Source organism: Panthera tigris, chromosome A3 (genome assembly GCF_018350195.1).
Source record: "Panthera tigris isolate Pti1 chromosome A3, P.tigris_Pti1_mat1.1, whole genome shotgun sequence".
Classification (NCBI taxonomy): domain Eukaryota; kingdom Metazoa; phylum Chordata; class Mammalia; order Carnivora; family Felidae; genus Panthera; species Panthera tigris.
This window is the reverse complement of record NC_056662.1, coordinates 66,878,917-66,902,040: the sequence shown is the minus strand read 5'-3', so window position 1 is coordinate 66,902,040 and position 23,124 is coordinate 66,878,917.

Here is a 23,124-nt window from a genome sequence, read left to right as displayed (position 1 = left end):
AAATGGATACTAAAATTATTCCCATATTACATGGCAGAAAAAAGCCTTAGAGAGGTAAAATAAGGCATCACACAGCTATAAATTGCCGAGCCAGGACTTGAACCCAATTCTTTTTCACTCCAGTACCAGTGATTGGATGTCTAGGTCATATACATTCTCTTTCTGTAAATTGTAACACTGTTACCACTCCCTCTTTTGTGCAATTCTTTACTGTTTTAGTTTGCATGAATCCACTGTCTCCTACTCTCTGCAACTATTCAGTGTCTATTCCAGGCTCTTCTTTTTTGACCCATGCTTCAAAGGTCAGAACTCTGGAGTTCTGTTCTTGGCCCTCTTTAACTTTCATGCCACAATGTCTCCTTGGGAAGATTCTTATATTCATTAGGAAACTCTTACTGTTGTTTGGTAATGACAACCAACTGCAGGTCTCCAGCCAGATTACTCTCTTGTTCTCCTGATCTGACTATCTAATTGGCTTCTGGACATAACTTGGAAACACAAATTCAGTATGTTTTAAATGAACATACTGTCTGCCTCTGCTGCCATCTCACCCTGAAAAAAATGTTTTTTCTTGAGTGAAGGGCACTCTCATCCACCCTGTTGATCAATCAAGTCACCCTTAACCTTCCTCTCCTGCAGCTCTCACATGCAATCAAACAATCACCAAGACCAATCAATTTTACTACCTAAATAATCCGCTTTCCTTTACAGTCACGTTCCGAGTTCAACCCTACATGATTGCACCAGTCTCCTTGCTGGTCTCCCGGAATCCAATCTTTCCATCTTTACTCTATCCTTCAGGCTTAAAGTTGGTTGTTAAAACAGGTTGGTTTAGATAGTCTCTACATGATTATCATTATCTTTGGACTAGCAGCTAGTTGTGGCTTCACTATTGCTCCATGTGTCTTATTCTGGCACCCAAGCTAAAAGAGCAATGGCCATCCATGAGCCTATTATTGCCAGAAAGACCATTCTAAAATTCAAAGGTTATCAAGCATTCCCTTAATCAAAATTCTTTAGTGGCTCCCTGATGCTCTTAGAAGACAATCCAAACTTATCATGATGTATTAGTCAGCTATTGCAACAATACTGTGTAACAAACCACCCCAAATCAAAGGCTTACAATAACAGTCTTTTATTCTCATGCTTGCAGTCCATAGGTTGACTGCAACTAAGCTGAGCTAGGCTAGAATTCAGTCTCTTGAGTTCCAAGACCGCAGCTATAGGAGGTAGATTGGGTTCAGATCTGTACACAGCTTAAGGGATTTCACAATAAAGGCCCAGCCTTATTATCCAAGTTCTTAGCACAGAAACATAGTCTATAGTAGATGCTTACTAAATGTTTGTTGGATGACAATGAAGCCAGATAGGGCTGGTGTTGGGGAAACCAAGAAGTTAATTTCTTGGGTTTTCTTGTCTGCAGCCTCCCCATTCTATATGCCATTTTCTCTTTGATAGTGTGTCTTTTTCAGGAATCTGGTTCCCTTGTGATCACTTCCCTCAGTTCACCACTAAAACCCACTCTCACAAAAAGCATGCATCCAGTAATTTACACATTAATTAAAAATATCAGTCTGTTAACCCTTACAGACTTATTTGGCATCTGAGCTTTCACTGAAGAATCTGTAGCAGGACTCTGACTCTTACTAAAGGAACTTAAACTACATGGTAAAAGATAAAGAAAATTTTAACACTAAATAAGTAGCAAGTTATATTGTTCTCCAGGTAAGGTTCATTCAAAAACCAGACTCAGCTCCCATTAGTTTATCAAAAAGATGTCAGCTCAACCTCTTCACAATATATTACAAATAGTTTCACTCAACAAGGTGAAAAGCCCTCCAGGATGAAAGCTTTCTTTGAATATACTGTGGATAAAGACAGCTGCCATAGACAACAATCTTCCCATAACACACCAACATTCATGCCAGCCTCTCCCACGTTTAATCCTTCAGCTTGTGGTGTACACATGGCTTCTTCCAGTTAGATCCCAGAATGCCCTTAGAAATAGGTCATCTGAAATAAACATTAACTTTGCTTTAAAAAGATTCTATGCCTATGTGGTCATAACCCAAAAAAAGAGTCCTTTGGGGAAACAGGACATGTAAACAGCAGAGCCCAGGCATCCTTGCATCCTGTTCCTTCCTTCTCAGTGGCAATGTCATATTTGACCTCTCTAAAATCAACAGCTCTCTGTTCTCTCCATTGAGTTTGGGCAATTTCTTTCCCTCCTCCCCCTATTTCCATTTCCTTGGCCCCTCAACATAATACTCAGTTTGTAATAACATTACTTAAGTCATGTAAGCAGCAGGATTGATCCATCTTTCTGATAAACTTATAAAATAGTAAATATAACTAAGGTGAATCTCTAAGCCAGGTTACTGGGAGTGGGAATTGCAGGGTGGAGTGTGGGGGTGCAGAGGAAACTAATATTTATTGAGTGGTTTCCACACACCCTGTTCTATTGTTTTACATACAGGATGTAGTTTAACCCTCCCTCATAACACTTATCTGAGATATCTGTTATTATCTCTCTTTGTAAATAGGAAAGCCATGGGTCAGAGAGGCTAATTACCTGATCCTTGGGTCCCACAGCAGAGATAGACTTAGAACCCAAATTGGACCAATCTCCAAAATCCATATCCCCGACACCTGCAACACGCCTCCATGATTGAATCTTTTTAATGAGAGAATAAAAGATGCATGTCTGGGGGCGCCTGGGTGGCTCAGTCGGTTAAGCGTCCGACTTCAGCTCAGGTCACGATCTCACGGTCCGTGAGTTCGAGCCCTGCGTCGGGCTCTGGGCTGATGGCTCAGAGCCTGGAGCCTGCTTCCGATTCTGTGTCTCCCTCTCTCTCTGCCCCTCCCCCGTTCGTGCTCTGTCTCTCTGTCTCTCTCAAAAATAAATAAACGTTAAAAAAAAAATTAAAAAAAAAAGATGCATGTCTAGAATTGTGTGGTAAGCAAGAAACCGTTTTGATGAACCAATCAACAATTTTTCAATTAACAAGTATGTGCTTAAAGCCTTGTACGTGCTGAGCTCCAGAAGACACTACAGGGGAGACGCAGAAGTAGGTGACCGGCTCTTCGACCTCCAGTAGCTTACCAGCTTGGAGAGGAGAAAAGCATCTTGCACGCAGGCAATGGATAAATTCTCAACTGTGTAGTACAGTCCAGAGACAGGCCAGGCCAGTATGTGCTGAACAAAGAATGAATCGGTCAGGAATCTAGCTGCAAGAAACCAGATTTAAGCAGAAAGAATTTATTTAACAGCTAGCTAGTGGGCAAAACCATAATGAGATACCACTTCACATTATAGAATGGCTATAATAAAAAAGACAGATAATGACAAAGATTATTTGGCAACAATCATGTGGAGAAATTGGAACCCTCACACATTAAAAACTGGTATAGCCCTCTAGAAAACAGTTTATCAGTTCCTCAAAGGTTAATCATAGTTAACATATCAGCAATCCTACCTCTGGGTATATACTCAAGAGAAAAGAAGATAAAACATCTATATAAAAACTTGCACATGGGCGCCTGGGTGGCTCAGTCGGTTAAGTGTCCGACTTCAGCTCGGGTCACAATCTCACGGTCGGTGAGTTCGAGCCCCACGTCGGGCTCTGGGCTGATGGCTCAGAGCCTGGAGCCTGCTTCTGATTCTGTGTCTCCCTCTCTCTCGGCCCCTCCCCCATTCATGCTTTGTCTCTCTCTGTCTCAGAAATAAATAAACGTTAAAAAAAAAAATTTAAAAATAAAAATTAAAAAAATGCTCATAGAGACATTAAAATATCTATCAACAGCCCAAATATCTATCAACAGATGAATGGATAAATAAAATGTAGAATATCCATACAATGGAATATTATTCAACAATATAAAGGAATGAATTACCAATACATGCTAAATATGGTTGAGACTTGAAAACATGAAAGAAGCTGATCACAAAAAACTACATATTATATAATTCCATTTATATGAAATGCCAGAATAGGCAAATTTATGGAGGTATCAAATAGATTAGTGGTTGCCTAGATCCAGGAGTAGAGGAAAGAATGAAATTAACTGCTAATGGGCACAGGGTTTCTTTTGCAAGGACAAAAATGTTCTAAAATTAGAGTGTGGTGATCAAGGCACAACTCTGTGAATTTTTTACTTTAAAATGTTTTACTTTAAAACATTGAATTGTGGGGTGCCTGGGTGACTCAGTTGGTTGAGCATCTGACTTCAGCCTATGTCATGATATCCTCATTCCTGAGTTCAAGCCCTGCATCTGGCTCTGCTAACAGCTCAGAGCCTGGAGCCTGCTTCAAATTCCATGTCTCCCTCCCTCCCTCTCTCTCTCTCCCTCTGTCCCTCCCCCACTCATGCTCTATCTCTCTCTCTCTCAAAAATAAATAAACATTAGGGGCGCCTGGGTGGCGCAGTCGGTTAAGCGTCCGACTTCAGCCAGGTCACGATCTCGCGGTCCGTGAGTTCGAGCCCCGCGTCAGGCTCTGGGCTGATGGCTCGGAGCCTGGAGCCTATTTCCGATTCTGTGTCTCCCTCTCTCTCTACCCCTCCCCCGTTCATGCTCTGTCTCTCTCTGTCCCAAAAATAAATAAAAAAACGTTGAAAAAAAAATTAAAAAAAAAATAAATAAATAAAAAAAAAAATAAATAAATAAACATTAAAAAAAATTTTTAGGGGCTCCTGGGTGGCTCAGTTGGTTAAGAATCCGACTTCGTCTCAGGTCATGATCTCGTGGTCAGTGAGTTCAAGCCCCGCGTCAGGCTCTGTGCTGACAGCTCAGAGCCCAGAGCTTGCTTCAGATTCCATCTCCCTCTCTCTCTTCCCCTTCCCAGCTCATGCTCTGTTCTCTCTGTCTCTCAAAAATGAATAAACGTTAAAAAAATTTTTTTAAACATTCAATTGTACCCTTTAAATGGGTAAAATTGTATGGTATGTGAATTATATCTCAATAAAACTGTTTAAGAAAACTAGTGGGTAGTTTACAGAATCTCTGGGAGGATGGAGGACTGGGCTTAGAGGTTGTGCAGGCAGAAACAATTCTGTACATTATCTGGGCAACTGGAATGGCAAAAACATCACAGCCATTGCTGCTGGACACAGACTGTGTTGCTTGCCTAGAAGACACAACCAATTCAACTGCAGGGACCACAGCCACTATTGCCTCTGGAAGACAGATTATTTACTGCTGCAGCAACCCCCACTGGGCACCAGAATGGATTCTGCACCATCCCTGCTTCTTCTCACAGCTAGTTTGGGATGGAGGCATTTCACTGGAAGAAACTAAGTCACATGCCCACACCCTAATTAGCTGCAATGAAATCTGGGAAAGTATCCACCATCGTCAGTGTTGTAGGAGAAAATGGACCCTATAAGGGTAGTTCTCCAAACATAGGAAAATGGCAGCCACAAGGAATGACTAATGGTGCTACAGAAGGTATCTCAAATTGGAAATAGCTTTAGCTGCTCTTTGAGGGGTGGACAAGATTTGGACCCAGATAAAGGATAAAAATATTGCAGTTGAGGACATTCCACTGGGTGAGAGGGAATAAAAGCTTAGGTTTCTCAGGGGTGCCTGGGTGGCTTAGTCGGTTGAGCACCCGACTTCAGCACAGGTCATGATCTCACAGTCCGTGAGTTCAAGCCTCACGTCAGGCTCTGTGCTGACAGCTCAGAGCCTGAAGCCTGCTTCAGATTCTATGTCTCCCTCTCTCTCTGCCCCTTCCCTGCTCATGCTCTGTCTCTCTCTGTCTCAAATATAAATAAAAACATTTAAAAAAGACATTTAGGGGTGCCTGGGTGGCTCAGTCAGTTAAGCGCCCGACTTCAGCCCAGGTCATGATCTCACAGTTTGTGGGTTCGAGTTCCACGTCGGGCTCTGTGTTGACAGCTTAGAGCCTGGAGCCTGCTTCGGATTCTGTGTCTCCCTCTCTCTCTGCCCCACCCCAGCTCATGCTTGCACTCTGTCAAAAATAAATAAATAAAACTTAAAAAAAAAAAGCTTAGGTTTCTCAGGAATTCACAAGATCCTTTAACATGATGGAAAGATAAGGCATGCAGGTGTCCTAACAGATGACAGACAAGGCAGAGTGACATCAAGCTCTGGGCTACGCAGTTGTAGAGACTTTAAAAGAAAAGTCACTGAAGGTGGGTTATTAGAAGAAACCCTCAAGGTCCAAATCACTTGTCAGAATTTCTTTGTACTCTTTGTAGTCACTAGAGGCTTCAGTGACAACTGGAAAGTTAGAACCAACCAGTCCCCTGAGTTTCAAGGGGGAGACACCCAGGTGGTTTCTTCACTTCCTTTGTTTTGTCCCCTTGCACGCCTGGGCAGGAAACAAAGCAGTGGAAACAAGGGCTGCTTTTGAGGTGTATTCAAATGGGGGCCATCGTGGCAGTTTGGGGTGGGACATGTTATTTCTAGCTTAGGCTGTTGAGACTTTGCCAAATGATTTCTTTTTCTCCCTGTATCTCCCATGAACACAGGATGGATTGATCCCTTTCTCAGACCATCCCACATCATTTCTTTCCATTCTTGAGTCCTATTTAGAGCTCTAAATCTTTGTTCCACCTGGATAACTGGGATGATGTAGAGCAGTCTGGAAGAGGGTCTGGCCCTTTCACCATAGTTCATTTCATTTTTATGCTCCCTTTCTATCTGGCTTTTCTTAATAGCTTTGAGATGAATTTCCTTTCAGCCTTGCTCTGGCCTTGTGAAAGCAAAGAGTTGAGTTATTACGCACGATATGAGCATTTATTTATCTGGTTTTCATCAAGATAAATAACAAATTTATATAAAATCTTATCACATCAAAAAATCCCAATGTAGAAAAAATAAGCATGGTTTACTTAATGGTTTTGTAAAACTTTGTCATAAAATCTCAACATGGCAAATTAATTTGCTAAATAGTATCTTAACCTGAAGTCACTTATAGCATTATGGGCCAGATGGAAGGGGTGAGTTTTAAGAAAGTCTCACCATGGAGCTTTAAAAAAAAAATCACCACATCAGCGACATCATACATAAAAAGTGGGGATGATGGATTTGCCATCAATAAATTTAATAGCAGCCAGAGCACCATTTGCTAGAAATTCACTTTGAGTCTGAATTATTTTAAATAAGGCATCGCGCATAAGGGCAAGAAAGAAAAAATTCCCAGCTCAATTTCCATTAATTTCTCAGCCAGTAACTTTGAAATAGTGTAGAATTTACAGGTTAGCAGCAAAAACTCACTCAACCAGGGAGAAAATGGGCCATTTCTCTTTGGTGTCCAACTGAAGACCCCACTTGGAAGCTAATTTCTGATTCTTGAAGTCTTTTAACTGTATCATTCCTTGATTTTAACTGGACTGAAGCAGCTCCCCATGATACAGGGAAATGTGAGTGGATTGAGTTTTCCTTCCATTACAAAGGCATTACCCAGGCCCCCAAGTGGTAACCCGCCCAGATTAGTGTTAAAGACTATGTCACGCCAACTGAGAGGAAGACACAAGGCACAAATGCTGGCTTTTGTCATTGGCGAGTTAGAAATGCTGAGCAAGTGGAAGAGAGAAATGTGTAGGTCTGAGTTTCGCAGCCCATTGGAGAAATTTGCCTTTCTGTTCTGCCTTCCTCCATATAACAGGCCCTGCCTGTCACTGGAGCTGCTATTCAGGATGGTCACTGGCTGGTTCTCACACTCACAAAGAGCTTCAACTTCAGACATCTCCAATCCCAGAGATGCATGGTGACTAAAAGAGGAGGACATTCATGTAAAACTCTCATCCATCCTGTGGTGCAATATATATTAACATTTCAGATATTATTATTATACAAATAACACAAATACATCTCTTTACATTTAACATAAACCAGATTTAAAGCACACTATGATTTTTTGCAAACCAGTTTTAGAATTTTTAATACATATGTGTATCCGTTATTCTGTTATTATGTATTATATAATGCCAAGAGCCTCAAAAACAAATAGAGGAACAAAAGAGAGAAAGAAAATGGTCTGAGCCTCTCTCAATTTCCAAGAGACCCTGTCTAGAAGACCATGTTTTACCTTACTAATGACAAAATGCTATACATTTGACTCCAATTTGTTTCAATTATTAATCAGCCCTTAAGATCTTAAGTTGCACAGATAATAAAAGCAATCTATAAAGAAAAATAATAGTTACTATTTAGTAAGCAGTAACTACATGCTGGCCACTATACTAGAGCTTTTCTGTTACTTTCTTTGATTTACAACAGTATTCAGGTAAAGATTATTCAATTAAAGACTATTATCCCCCTTTTATCTATACGTAAACTGCATGTGCCCCAAATCATCCAGATGATAAACAGAAGAACTGGGAATTGAACCCAAATCTGTTTGTCTCCAAAGGCCATGTTCTCAGCCACTACTCAAAGATCATTTAAATGGCAGTTACCAATTTTATAGGAAAACTAAAAGACACAACTGACACATCACAGAGAGCATCTCCCTGAGTCAGTACTAGACTGTCAAACTCTACTCTTGGTCTCCCTTTTCTAGACCTCATGTTGACCAGCCCCTATCTAGCAGCTCAGTTTTCCTTCGGACAGGTAACTATAATATGGCTAAACAGGCTTCAGCTTTCAATTTTTGTATTCTCCTGAGATTAGGCCTTGACGGGGTTTTGGATAATTTAGAAATTCCTTGGCAACCTCTCACAGACACTGTTAGAGTGATAACCTTATTTACAGAGGATAATGCTATATTTAAGCCTTGCTTAAGTTATATTACCTTGCTTTTTCTCCATGTGCCAAATAATGTACCTTTAGGGAAAGAACTACTAATGTTCGAATATTGTTGCTAGCATAGTTACAGGTCATGTCTAATTTTTAATAAATAATTGTAGCATTTTAATAGGTAAGATAGGGACATGGACTAATACTCAAGAAGTTAAAAAGGACATCTAGCGAAGGGGTGCCTGGGTGGCTCAGTCGGTTGAGCATCTGACTTTGGCTCAGGTCATGATCTCACAGCTTATGAGTTTGAGCCCCGCGTCGGACTCTGTGCTGACAGCTCAGAGCCTGGAGCCTGCCTCGGATTCTGTGTCTCCCTATCTCTCCCCCTCCTCCACTCATGCTCTGTCTCTCTGTCTCAAAAATAAATAAACATTAAAAAAATTTTTTTAAAGGACATCTAGTGAAAAGTAAAGTCTCCCTCCCTACCTACACACTCTTGCCCTAGTTCTCTACCTGAAGGCAACCACTATCCTTATTCCATGGAAGTATAAGTATGAAATGTATCCATTTTAACATCAGCACCCCACTCTGAACACTGCATTTTTAATAATACATCTTTAAGATGGTTTCATATCTGCACCGGACTGCTCTGTTTTTTGTGGCTGCATAGCATTCCATTATGGATTTAACCAGTCCCCTTTTGATAAACATTTAAGTTGTTTCCAACATTATGCTAGTAGAAAAAATGCTACAGTGAGTGCCTTTCTGCTTGTGAAAATTTACAGATGTAGACATCTATAAGATTAATTTTTAGAAATGAAGTTGCTGTGTCAAGTTTAATCTGCCTTTTCCAGAAGTTGTGCCAATTTACACTTGCACCAACAATTCCCTGCTTTCTAGTATCTTCACCTACACAATGTGTTACAAACTTTTGGATCTTAGCCAATCTGTCAGTTTGAATTTGCATTTCTCTTATTATGGGGTGATTGAACAACTTTTCATATGTTCACGAGTCGTCTGTATTTCCTTTTTTTTAAGTTTTATTTTATTTTTGAGAGAGAGAGCATGAGCAAGGGAGGGCAGAGAGAGAGCAGAACAGAAGATCTTAAGTGGGCTCTGCGCTGACAGCAGAGAGCCTGCTGTGTGGCTTGAACCGTGAGATCATGACCTGAGCTGAAGTTGGACGCTTCCCCAACTGAGCCACCCAAGTGGCCCTGTATTTCGTTTTTCATAAAGCATCTATTAATATTCTTTACCTATTTTTCTATTAGGTTGTTGATACTTTTTCTTATTAATCTTTTTATGTTAAGGAAATAAACCCTATGGGATATGTGTTATTAATAGTTTTTTTTTCCCCTCAATTTGTTGTTTGTCTTTTAACTTTATTATTTCTTGGCAAGCAGAATTTTTTAATTTTTATTAATTAAAATGTATCAGTCTTTTCTCTTATGGCCTCTGGGATTTGTATCATACTTAGAAAACCTTTTCCCACATTGATGTTGTATAGGAATTTTCACATGTATTTTATAACTTCATTTTTATATTTAAATCTTTTCTCCATCTGGAATATATTAGATACAAGAAGCAGGGTAGAGATCCAATTTGATTTTAATGTTCTAATGGTTGCCAAGTGGCTCAAAAACCATGTTGAATTTCATTTTTTTTTCTCCAGATAATGCTTTAGAAGCCCACTAAAAAATCTGGGAATTGAAGGGAGCCTGGGTAGCTCAGTTTGTTAAACATCCAACTTAGGCTCAGGTCAGGTTAAGTGCCTGACTTCACCTCAGGTCATGATCTTGCCACTTCTGAGTTTGAGCCCCGTGTTGGGCTCTGTGCTAACAGCTCAGAGCCTGGATCCTGCTTTGGGTTCTGTGTCTTCCCCTCTCTCTGCCTCTCCTTCGTTCACACTCTTGTCTTTCTGTCTCCAAAAAATGAATAAATGTTGAAAAAGAAAGAAAGAAAGAAAGAAAGAAAGAAAGAAAGAAAGAAAGTCTGGGAATTGATGTTACCTTCAGCCTCAGATTCCTTGTAAAACCCGTCCCACACAGTACATGGAAATCACCATCATTACCCCTTAAGAAATAAGCTAGTATAAGTAGAATGTGTCTGAATAAGAAGGAAAGGAACTGGGATTAGTTCAGATCTGGGCAGACAAGTTTTGGTAAGCCTAAAGCTTATAAATTTGTGCAGAGGAGGGTAGAGGAAGGAGTGTTCTTCAAGAAAAATAATATAAAATTACAAATAAAAAATTACATATAAACCTGAATATTTATTTAGAATGTAAAGAGAAATTACATAAAAAATTAAAAAATGGAAAAGTGAATACATTCTGCAAAAATTAGAAAATACAGAACAATAATATAATAACCTAGCAATATTTTTATTTAACTCCCTGACACTCCTCCATAATATTTTGGCTGCATACTCTTTGATTGCCTCGTCAAATGGTAATGATATTATAATATTATTTTCCATAGAGAAAATAGAAAGATAATTCAGTTTTTCCTCTAGCATGGTTGATGAAAATTTGTTTTTTATTAATGATGGTTTAGAAATTTTCCTTCAGCATTAAATGTGATATTAGTATTATCATATAACTTTGGGGAAATGTCTATCAAATTTTTTTCATGTATAAGCTATAAGATTTCAGGTCATTTGAAAGTTTCTTATTCAACAACTAACCTTAAATTATCTTTTCATTGATGATATCTATTGACCAGTTTGTCATCAATGCCCTCATTATAAAGTTTCCATGCATTTTATATAATTATTTGTTACCCAATATTTTATGCCAAACCACAGAGTAATATAATTTTCCACTATGTTCATATTTTATCATCTTCATTATTTGGATTGTCAAACAACACAGGAGTTTATTCATTGCTACTATTCAAAATGTATCTCTTCCAATTAGCAAATTACTGCAAATTTGGGGAGGTCAAGTTCACTTTTTGTTGTCTTTTCTTGTCTGCATTGCTTTCATTTCAATTTTATTTATTTTTGCATTCTTTTATTCCATTAATTTTTATATGATATTTTCTTGATCAAAGAGGAAATTAAATCTGAAATTATAAATTATATAAAAATAATGAAAGAGAGATAATAAGAAAATCAGTGAGTCACAGCTAAAACTGTACTCTGAGGAAAATATGTAGCCTGACTACCAAAAATAAATTTATGTGTAATGAATTTATTTTCAAGAAAGTAGTGAAAGAATGAGGAAACCAAAAGAAAGTAACAGGAGATAATTAATAAAGACAAGGTTGGGATTATTGAAAAGTATAAAAAGTTATGGAAATGTCAATAAATCCTCAAAGTTTAACATTTGAAAAGGACCAATAAAATGGGTAAATGTCTCTCAAACCTAATTAAGGGGCAAATATAGAAAAGAGAACCAAGAATCATAAGATTGGGAATAAGAAAGAAGACATATGAGAAAATACTATGAGTGAATAATAAATTGAACTTTATAGCTATGATTTGAGAATACAGAGGAAATGAATGTTTTCTTATTAAAACAAAACTACATTCAAGTTGAAGTTTCAGCTGAAGCTGCAAGATGCATCAGATTCTGCATGACTGTATCTCAAAGGAAGGACTAAAGCACATGCAGAATTTTTCAAGGCAAAAAGTAATAATTTATTACATAATTTTTGAAGCTCTCACCCACCTTGAAGCCACAAAAGGGTCAAAAGTTGGAAATTAAAGAGACAAATTTGTTAGGAGGCTTTCTTTGGAAATAACAGCTGTCATTCCTCCACCAAAGGAGAAGGGAATGTTACCTTCTGACCCAAGTCTAACGCCAGAGATTTCAATTGGATAACCCAGAAAGCTTGATTTGTGTTCCCTGATATTGTTGGAGGGAGTGGGAGTGGGGTCAAGAGCACGATTGTCTGGGGTCTTAGTCCCATCTAAGAATTCTCCTGGGCAAGAGACTAGCTATTCCAGTGGCAGAACATGGGGAGTGGGAGTGGGGTCAAGAGCACGATTGTCTGGGGTCTTAGTCCCATCTAAGAATTCTCCTGGGCAAGAGACTAGCTATTCCAGTGGCAGAACATGGGGACTGATCTGCCCTGCAGTGTTTGTTGGGATGGAGGACAGGACTTCTTCCCTTAGACCAAACATAAGCCTGCAAGGAGAGAGAGAATTGGCCTTTTTGATTCTTGCCAGGAGCACAATGTGAGAGGTCTATGAGAATCCAACAGAGGGAGTTTATACAGTGGTAATGGGGAAAGTGGAGACCAACTGAGAGAGGATGCATAGAACTCATAGCCCACATCACTAGATTTCCTGTCAGAAGGACCTAGCAGGAAAACTCTGAAAAAAAAAATATTATACAAGTGGCCATGAGATAAAAGGAAAAAAACAAACAAACAGAGAACAAAAAACAGGCCTAGGAAATGTAAAGCCAGCTTATAACAGTATCTGTCAAAAATGAACTTTCTACCCATCTTTCCTTTCCTTCCTCTGGGCACATTCCAGCTCCAAAGGGACTGGAAATAGCAACTAATAATTGAGTGGAGGTGAGTAAGAGAAAGAAAAGATTTCTCCCCAGTGATGATGGTGGTGGCAGTGTCATTTTTTAATCTCTCTGATTCCCTATTTAAAAACAGAGCAGTGGATAGCAGAATCAAAAGCCCATGCCTGGATAACACTTATAGTGAAACTAGTTGACAAGGTATCCACACAAGTCCCAAAATACAAGCAAGTGAGGACAAACCGTCAGGAGCCACAGATCTGCGTGGTATCACAGACCTTGCCTAGGAGAAAGCAGAGGGAAGCAATACAGCATCTGATAGATATGAAAACAGACGACCCCCAAATGACCAACAGATATTTACTGGAAAGGATGGAAGGACAATTAGGAAGGAGCAGGTAAAACTGTGAGGAGTTTGACCCAACCTAATAGCAGGTAAGTGTTACAGGCCCTTTGAGAGGCTAAAGTGCCCTGGCCCCAGCACACTGCCCCAAACTACCTACTAGCCTCCCTTGCAGGGCAAGGCCTCACACTGAGGAAACACCGCTGGAACTAGTCAGGGTTTTGTCATCTAAGCAAAACCAGAACATGATGTGTAAGATTAAGAAAATTAGATTAGCATCAAACTTCAACAGCAGCACCACATAACAGAAGAGGAAGTAAAACAATTAAGATACTCAAAAAAAGAAAATGTGAGCCAAGGATTTTATATCCAGAAACATTGACTTTCAAGTACAAAGGCACAGGTAAACAAGTATCAAAAAGCACTAATTCAGAGAATACTGGACCCATGAGCCCTTCCTGAGGAATCTGCTGGAGAATGAACTCCAATCAAAAGACTAGAGAGACATTAACATAAGGACTCTTGGTGAACATTAAATATAGAATATATGATTAACTGTAGACCAAGACTAAGTGAGAGGTAAAAAGAAGAGAGTCTAGTAGGTAATCTTTATGTGCTCAAGCAATACAGATATACTATAATTATAAAAAAGATGAGGGGGAATAGGGAGAGCATAATGTAAAAAAATAATTCTAATTAGGGGCGTCTGGGTGGCTCAATTGGTTAGGCATTCGACTTTGGCTCAGGTCATGATCTCATAGTCCATGGGTTCAAGCCCCACATGAGGCTCTGTGCTGACAGCTCAGAGCCTGGAACCTGCTTCAGATTCTGTGTCTCCCTCTCTCTCTGCCCCTCCCCTGCTCACATTCTGTCTCTCCCTGTCTCTCAAAAATGAATAAATGTTAAAAAAAACTTTTTAATAAAAATAATTCTAATTATTCTCAGTAAATAGTATTGTAGAATAGAATGAAATAAATGAGTAATCAGGGGATATTCTAATTCTGTCATCCCCTTTTTCCTTGAGACCCAAGATTCACAGTATGAAAGAAAGGACATAAAATTGTAATATAGAGTAAAAACCTTTAGACTGAATTGAATTAGAAATATCAATATAAACTCATGAGATAGTTTACCTTTGAAAATATAAATATAGATTTAGACATATGTGCTACCTAGCTTTGTCCACTAAAAAAGCCTAGAAACAGTAACCAACCCAATAGCAATAAGCTAAACTAGTACCCAAAATGTGGTCTTAAAATACCATTTCTCACTAAAAGACATCTCTGTTTCTTGGAGGAATAGCCAATTCCAAGTCTGCCACAAGAAATGTACAAAAAAAAAGCTTAGAATGTCATGTAATACTAGCAAAGAATAGTCTGAATGTGTCAAAAGAACCCAGAAGCCTACCAGAAGAAGCTCATACTGACCAAAGAGGAAATTTTGAGCTTCAAAAAGATAATAATTGTAACTGATTGAAACCTATCAAATGTGTTTAAATCCATGAATTCATAATATTTAAAAAAATTAATTGATGAAGCCAGACACGAAGGCCACACCTCATATGATTCCATGTATATGAAACATGGAATCCGTAAATCCATAGAGACAGAGAGCAGATTGGTAGCTGCCAGGGGCTGGGGGAAGAGCGGAAAGAGGAGTGAGTACTTAATGATTAGGGGGTTTCCTTTTGGAGGGATGAAGATATTCTGGAACTAGATTGAGGCAATGGGTGCACAACATTGTTGTATGTACTAAATGTCACTAATGGTAAATTTCATGTTATATATATCTTACCACAGCATTTTAAAAACTGGGAAAAGAAACCTAACTGATCACCTTCAGAGAATTACAGAAAAGTAATTCATTACCTTAAAAGCAAGTAAATAAAAGAGAAAGAATCAAGCATTTATCCTGCCTTTCTTACATTAATTTTACCACTAAGTAACCAAAAAGTAGATTAGGGAAAAGGAGGAAGGGAGGGAGGAAGGAAGGAAGGAAGGAAGGACGGAAGGAAAGGAGGGAGGAAGAAAGAATGTTATCTCAGCTTGCAAGTGATATAACTGTGTTCCTAGAAAACTCAAGTGATAAAAAAAAAAAAACCTGTAGAATTAATAAGAGAATTTGATAAGGTCACTGAATATTCTCTCTATATATACAACCACATACAACACACACAAACAAAAACAGTAGGTTTTTCTCTATAATTTTAATAGCAGGGGAAATTTTCATTCACAGCAATGACAAAAGTTATAAAGTATTGGGATAAAATTTCACAAGGTACAGGACCTATATAAGGGAAACTACAAAATCTTAATAAAGAATAAATGAAATGAGACCTGAATGTACAGAAACATTGATCATGTTCCTAAATGGGAAGACTTAATTCATAAAACATATGCCTTCCAGAATTGTTGTATAAAGTTAATACAATTCTAATTAGAACCCCAATAGGGAGGTTTTGTTTTTGTTTGGAAACTCCATAAAATTATTTAAAAAAAAATTTTTTTAAACGTTTATTTATTTTTGAGACAGAGAGAGACAGAGCATGAACAGGGGAGGGTCAGAGAGAGAGCAAGACACAGAATCCGAAGCAGGCTCCAGGCTCCGAGCTGTCAGCACAGAGCCCGATGCGGGGCTCAAACCCACGGACCGTGAGATCATGACCTGAGCCGAAGTCAGACGCCCAACCGACTGAGCCACCCAAGCGCCCCCCATAAAATTATTTTAAAGAAGTCTATGAAAGAATACGTTCCAGGAATAGCAAAGAAAATTATTCTTTAAAGGAATAGTTAAAGGTTACGTGCTCTCTCTACACAAAGGTAGGTTGACCTAATGGTTAAGAACATGGGCTCTGGGGGCACCTGGGTGGCTCAGTCAGTTAAGTGTCTGGCTTCAACTCAGGTCATGATCTCAAGGTGCATGAGTTCGAGCCCCACATCGGGCTCTGTGCTGACAGCTCAGAGCCTGGAGTCTGCTTCAGATTCTGTGTCTCCCTCTCTCTCTCTGCCCCTCTCCCACTCACACTCAGTCTCCCCCTCTTTCTTAAAAATAAATATTTAAAAGAAAAAAGAACATGGATTCTGGAGCTGTCCTGCCTTGGTTCAGATGACCCAGGCTCTGCTACTTACTGGTGGTGTGGTGCAGAATATGTTTCTTAACCTCTTTTCCACTTAAGTTCATCCTCAGTAAAATGAGGATACTAATAGTACCTACCTCATAGGGTTTTTGTGGAGATTAAATCTAAATTCCTTAGAATAGGATATAGTAAATGCTATAGTTGTGCTGTGTTATTATATTGCCATTACTATAAAGTCTGTCTTTGAAAAGAGTATCATACAGGTCCAGAAGTAGGCAAATTGATACTGGAACAGATTAGAGAATCAGAAACAGAGTCTAGCACACATGGGAACTTACTGTACCACAAAAGTTGAATTTCAGTTTAGTAGAGAAAGATAATTTATTTACCGAAGTGTCACAATGGGCTAGCCATCTGGAAGAAATGCATGTCATATACAAAAATATATTCCAGATGGATTCCAGATTTAAATGTAACAACAAAAAAATAAAACTTTCAGAAAAATTTAGGAAAATAATCAACCTTGGGTGGAGAGAGGCATTCTTAAATAGGACAGAAAACTCAGACCCAATAAATGAAAAGGCGGGTATATTAAACAACATACAATTTAACACTTCTGTATGGCAAAAATCATAAACATAAATAAATAATACAAATTATAGTCCAGGGAAATATTTGCAACATTCACTTAACAAATTTATTTATTTAATGAATATTTGTTTGAACACCTTTTATATGATGGGTGTTACCAGAGGCAATGCTGAATAAAACATTCAGCAAATGCTACAAGTCAGGGTTTGATTTATTATTTTGTTATTTGTCTGAATACCTGTATTCGTGGCGCTTAACTTCTAGTGATGGATGATACACATGACTAATAACATACAGAAAATTCTCACAAATGAGAGGGAGAATACAATGGTAAGAATAGTAAAAGAAAAAAAAACATAGACAACTCAGAGAATTCCAAATAACCATAACATGTGAAATTATATTTATTGCTTTCATATGGAGACAACACTGCTTATGTCTTCCCTACTCTGTGTTCAGTGACCTCATGCTGGTAGCTTGAACTCAGCCATGATGAGAATATTTACACTACGGAAATCAGCAAATGCTACAAGTCAGGGTTTGATTTATTATTATTTTTTCTTTGTCTAAACTTAGGAAAGTGATGGAGAAAATGTTAAAAATGCAGATGAAACTTAAAAGTGTGGTGTGTCTCTGGTCACTATATTATGAATAGCAAAAAACATTAAGGCAATATTCTTCCAGTATTAGAAAACTATCATCCAGTTCAGCATAGAAGTTACTCACCTCACTGACAAATGAGTGAGGTTCCAACACATGTAGTGCTAAAGCTAAAAGAGATTTCAGTTTAATGATATAATTTATATGAGGATGAAAAATAGTTTAGGAGTAGATCACATTTCAGATTGAATGGCAAAGAAATTTATTGGGAGAAGAGTTAGGGAATTGGAATGGAACTCCATTTGTCAAATGATGGTTGATCTGTAATAGGTTGCATACAGATATAGGAGTTCAGCAACAATTAACCAAAGCATTCTGTAAGATCCAGTTGGCTGTATGGAACTCTATTGATTACTATGTATTTTATTAATTGTAAATTGTGTATCTTTGACATCAGTAACATTTTAATAAACTTAGGTGCATATACGTAAAGTGTGTGTGTGTGTGTGTGTGTGTGTGTGCAGAGTCAGTTAAGCCTTTACCAGCACGCTGTTGCTTCCACATACATCCCTTTAACCAGAATTTATTCATGTGGCCAAGAAAGGCTTGTTCTATTCTAGGCAACCTTGTGACCAGCTAAAAATTCTATTCCTATGGTAAAAGATAGGCTAGACTTAGGGAAAGAACTAGCAGTCTCTGACACAGCACTATGATTTTCATTTTATGTGGGAGGAAATTGAGACTCAGGGAGCTTAAGTTAACTTACCTAAGGTCACGCATCTAGTAAAAAGTTGAGCTGAGATTTGGACTCACGTTTGTTTAGCTTCAAAGGTTTTTTTCTCCACACCATTCTCTACCTCCAGAATATGCAGTGGAATTTGCAAGTGAAAGATTCTGCCCTCCCCTCCTCCAAGGTAAAACTTCCCCTTAGTTATGCACTTATAAGATGACTAATGGGGGAAAGGGGTTTTCTGTCACAGAACAAGAAGTCAAAGAATGGCTAGGGTTAGGAAGTCAGTGGGAAAAATGTGTACTCTCTGTGAAGTTCATTTGCCTGCAAGGAAATTAAATCCTTGGGTTTATTCAGGAAGGTAGGGAGCTATGCACCTATCTCCATTTTTTCAGACACAGTCCACATGTTTTTTTTATTACTTCAGAAATTAACGTTGCTATGGACACAACAGGAGAGATGAAAGGTGGGCCAGGGAGGAGAAAGAGGACTTGGACATGGAAATGATGCATCTTAGAAAATTCCCTTGCTCTGATTGGTCTGTAACACATTCACCCTAATGTATTTAGCTGTTTCTAAGTCTTATATACTAGACTTTAAATCCTTTGAAGGCAGGAACTATATCTTGTTAAATGATCTAACATAATTTCTTCATAGAGTCAATGAGTAACAAACAATGGTTGAATGAATTATCATATGAGTGGACTGGGATTAAATGTACTCAGTATTTGTTTATATAATATGTGTCTTATTTCTCTTTGAGTATTCCCTGAAAGGAGGAGCCATGTCTGCTTTTGGGACCAAAGGTTGTTCAATTATTTATCCAACAGATACCCAGTAAACTCTTGCCATATATGAAACACCATAGAGTGAAAATATTGGCCATTCCTTAGACTAGAATCTATATGAGGGTGGGGACCACATGCCTTCCTTCCTCTGGAATTTTCCACAGAGAATTGTATATTCAAAATCCAAAGTTCATTATAAAAATGGCTAACATTTATTGGATACTTACTATGTGTTGGCACCAAGTACTTTGCTGTATTATTGCAGTTAATTGGCATAACACCCCCATGAAGTGAGCACTAATATCACCTCCACTTTATAAATGAGCAACCTGAAGCCTAAGGAAGGAAGTAGTAAAAAAAAAAAAAAAAAATCACATAGCTATGAAGCGTCAGAATCCCTGGGTCCCAGGTTCTTACTCAGTATGTTCTCCTGGGCTATTAGCAGTGCCAGTTCTCTGGGGAAGCAGCACTGAAAAATGATGAGCTATTGAAAAGCCTGCAATGGACCTTGGAGTCTTTCTTCAGTCTCTCCCCTTCTTACCCAGGGCTGACAGATAAGGGTGTAGAGATCAAGGTTTTAGACTAGGTGCCTTCTAACAGAATTAGTGACCAACACCATTTCTGACAGGTTCTAGTGTTTGATTTTATGGAATGGGTATTAGACTACTCTCACCTGTCTCTGGCTAATTAGAAAACTAAGAGTTGTTTTGTTTGCTGAAATTGGCACCCATATGTTGGAAATGCCTTCAAAGAGGGGCACCTGGGTGGCTCAGTTGGTTAAGCCTCCGAATTCAGCTCAGGTCATGATCTTGAATTTTGTGAGTTTGAGCCCCGCATCAGGCTCTGTGCTGACAGCTCAGAGCCTGGAGCCTGAAACGTATTCTGTCTCCCTGTCTCTCTGCCCCTCCCCTGCTCATACTCTGCCTCTGTCTCTGTCTCTCTGTCTCTCTGGCTCTCTCTCTCTCTCAAAAATAAATAAATGTTAAAATTTTTTTTAAAAAAAGCGGGGGTGCCTTGGTGGTTCAGTCAGTTAAGTATCCGACTTCAGCCCAGGTCATGACCTCATGGTTCGTGCGCTGGAGTCCCGTGTAGGGCCCGGTGCTGACAGCTCGGAGCCTGAAGCCTGCTTCAGATTCTGTGTGTCTCTCTCTATCTCTGCCCCTCCCCCGTTCATGCTTTCTCTTTTTCTCAAAAATAAACATTTAAAATTTTTTTAAAAAATGAAAGAAAAGAAAAAAAGAAAATGCCTTCCCCTTCTCCCAAACTACTAAAATAAGCGTAAGGATTCACAAAAGAGAATAGGCAGGAGGAGTTGTTCATGGACCAGAGAATTTGATGACTTTCTGGAAAAGAGAAAGTGGGTAAGAACTTGTCTACAGGTAAAATAGAGCAAAGGAAACTGTAAGCCCAAACTCATGTGGAGGATGAAAGCAGAATTGGATAAGAAATAATGAGGGGAAGGGGAGAGAGGAGGAAAAGAAGGAAGGACAGAAAAATTAGAAATGTCAGAGGTGGAAGGATTTTGTCAGAAAGTTAAGCTCCATTTATAAAGCAAACTAAAATGCAGCATGATTACTCTCAATAATAGCCAAATTATGGAAAGAGCCTAAATGTCCATCAACTGATGAATGGATAAAGAAATTGTGGTTTATATACACAATGGAATACTACGTGGCAATGAGAAAGAATGAAATATGGCCTTTTGTCGCAACGTGGATGGAACTGGAGAGTGTGATGCTAAGTGAAATAAGCCATACAGAGAAAGACAGATACCATATGGTTTCACTCTTATGTGGATCCTGAGAAACTTAACAGAAACCCATGGGGGAGGGGAAGGAAAAAGAAAAAAAAAAAAAGAGGTTAGAGTGGGAGAGAGCCAAAGCATAAGAGACTGTTAAAAACTGAGAACAAACTGAGGGTTGATGGAGGGTGGGAGGGAGGGGAGGGTGGGTGATGGGTATTGAGGAGGGCACCTTTTGGGATGAGCACTGGGTGTTGTATGGAAACCAATTTGACAATAAATTTCATATATTAAAAAAAAATAAAAAATAAAAATAAATAAAAATAAATAAAATGCAGCATGATTTCCAGCATGTGACAAAGTGTAAGAAAATGCAATCCCTTTGACCTTGATGCTTGAACAGGTTTCTTTGAACAGCATTACTTCTTCTCTAAGGGTTCGACAACAGTGCTTGGGTATAAGGAGAATATTATTTAAAGAGGCATGATATGAAAACATTGTCAAAGGTTTCCAATTTTTAGAATCAGTCCACAGAGAAACCATAGAGGATTATACAGTTACAGAATAGAATGTAAAGGTTATGAACCTGAACAAGGTAAAAGTAATACTGTAACTGACAGGTTGGGAAGAGAGGAGAGGGGGATGAAACAGAGGTGCTAATATCCTCATTGTTCATGGTATAGAATCAAAGGGTATTGTCTAAAGTTGATGTTATGAAAACTAGATATTTAGGTGTATTCTATAAAGTTATAAAAATAATCAATAGAAAAGGCAATAATAAAAAAGTAACTAACAAAACTTGGCAGTGGAAGGGAGGTGGAAGGTCATTTAAGTGAGCTAAATTTACATCTCTCATAGTAAGGAGTCAATAAGATTTAAATTTGGTAAATCAAGAAATAAATGATTACCATCTTATTTTGAATGATCATGACAAATAACAGAAGAACTAAAAATAGAAATGGTTAAAAATGGATATTTCCTACCTATTCTAGAGAAACACTTCCACATGTGTCCAGGAAGTGGGGACAATGATGGTCAGTGCAGCTCTGTGTTGTCAATAGTGAAAAATGGGAAATAACTAAATAAGTAAATTATGGCCTAGTCATATTACACAACAGCTTAAAGAGATGAAATAGATATAGTATGCACTGACATGGAAACATATCCAAGATATATTATTTTTTATAAAGTTTTATTTATTTATTTTGAGAGAGAGAGAGACAGAGAAAGAGAGAGACAGAGAGAGAGCCAGTGGGGGAGGGGCGGAGAGAGGGAGACAGAGGATCCAAAGCAGGTGCAATGCTGACAACACAGAGCCGGATGTGGGGCTTAGACTCACGGACCGCGAGGTCATGACCTGAGCCGAAGTCAGATGCTTAACCAACTGAGCCATGCAGGTGCCCCTATGAGATGTATTATTAAATAAAAAAAAAGTAGGTGCCTGGGTGGCTCAGTCTGTTAAGTGTCCAACTCTTGATTTCAGCTCAGGTCATGATCTCCTCAGTCTTGATTTCGACTCAGGTCATGATCTCACAGTTCGTGGGATCTAGCCCTCCGTCAGACTCTGTGCTCACAGTGCAGGGCTTGCTTGGGATTCTCTCTGTCTCTGCCCTTTGCCCACCCGCACATGTGCATTCTCTCTCTTTCTCTGTAAATAAATAAACATTTTTTCAAAAATCAAGTTGTTGGATTATAAATCCAGTATACCATTTGTGTAAAATAAGAACCAAAACAAGCATACCTGTGAAGATTATTAAGATCTGGGAGGAAACTCACTACTGTTAACAATGGTGGTTATCTCTGAGGAGAGGGAATGTAATTGGAGTGACCGTCAAGGACCCTAGGTTTGTCTGTACAGTTTGAAATTTTTGCAAGAAAGTATTCGTGTATTATTTGTGTAGCCTGAAACTGATCATTTTTAAGTGGTTACCACGGGGTGGGGGGGGGGCAGGCATAGAGCCTTTTCATTTAATACCACCACTCTATGACATATCAATTTCTTTTTTTTACTGTGTGCACATATTACTTTAAAACAATAATTTTAAACAGTAACAACAAGAATCAATGCTTT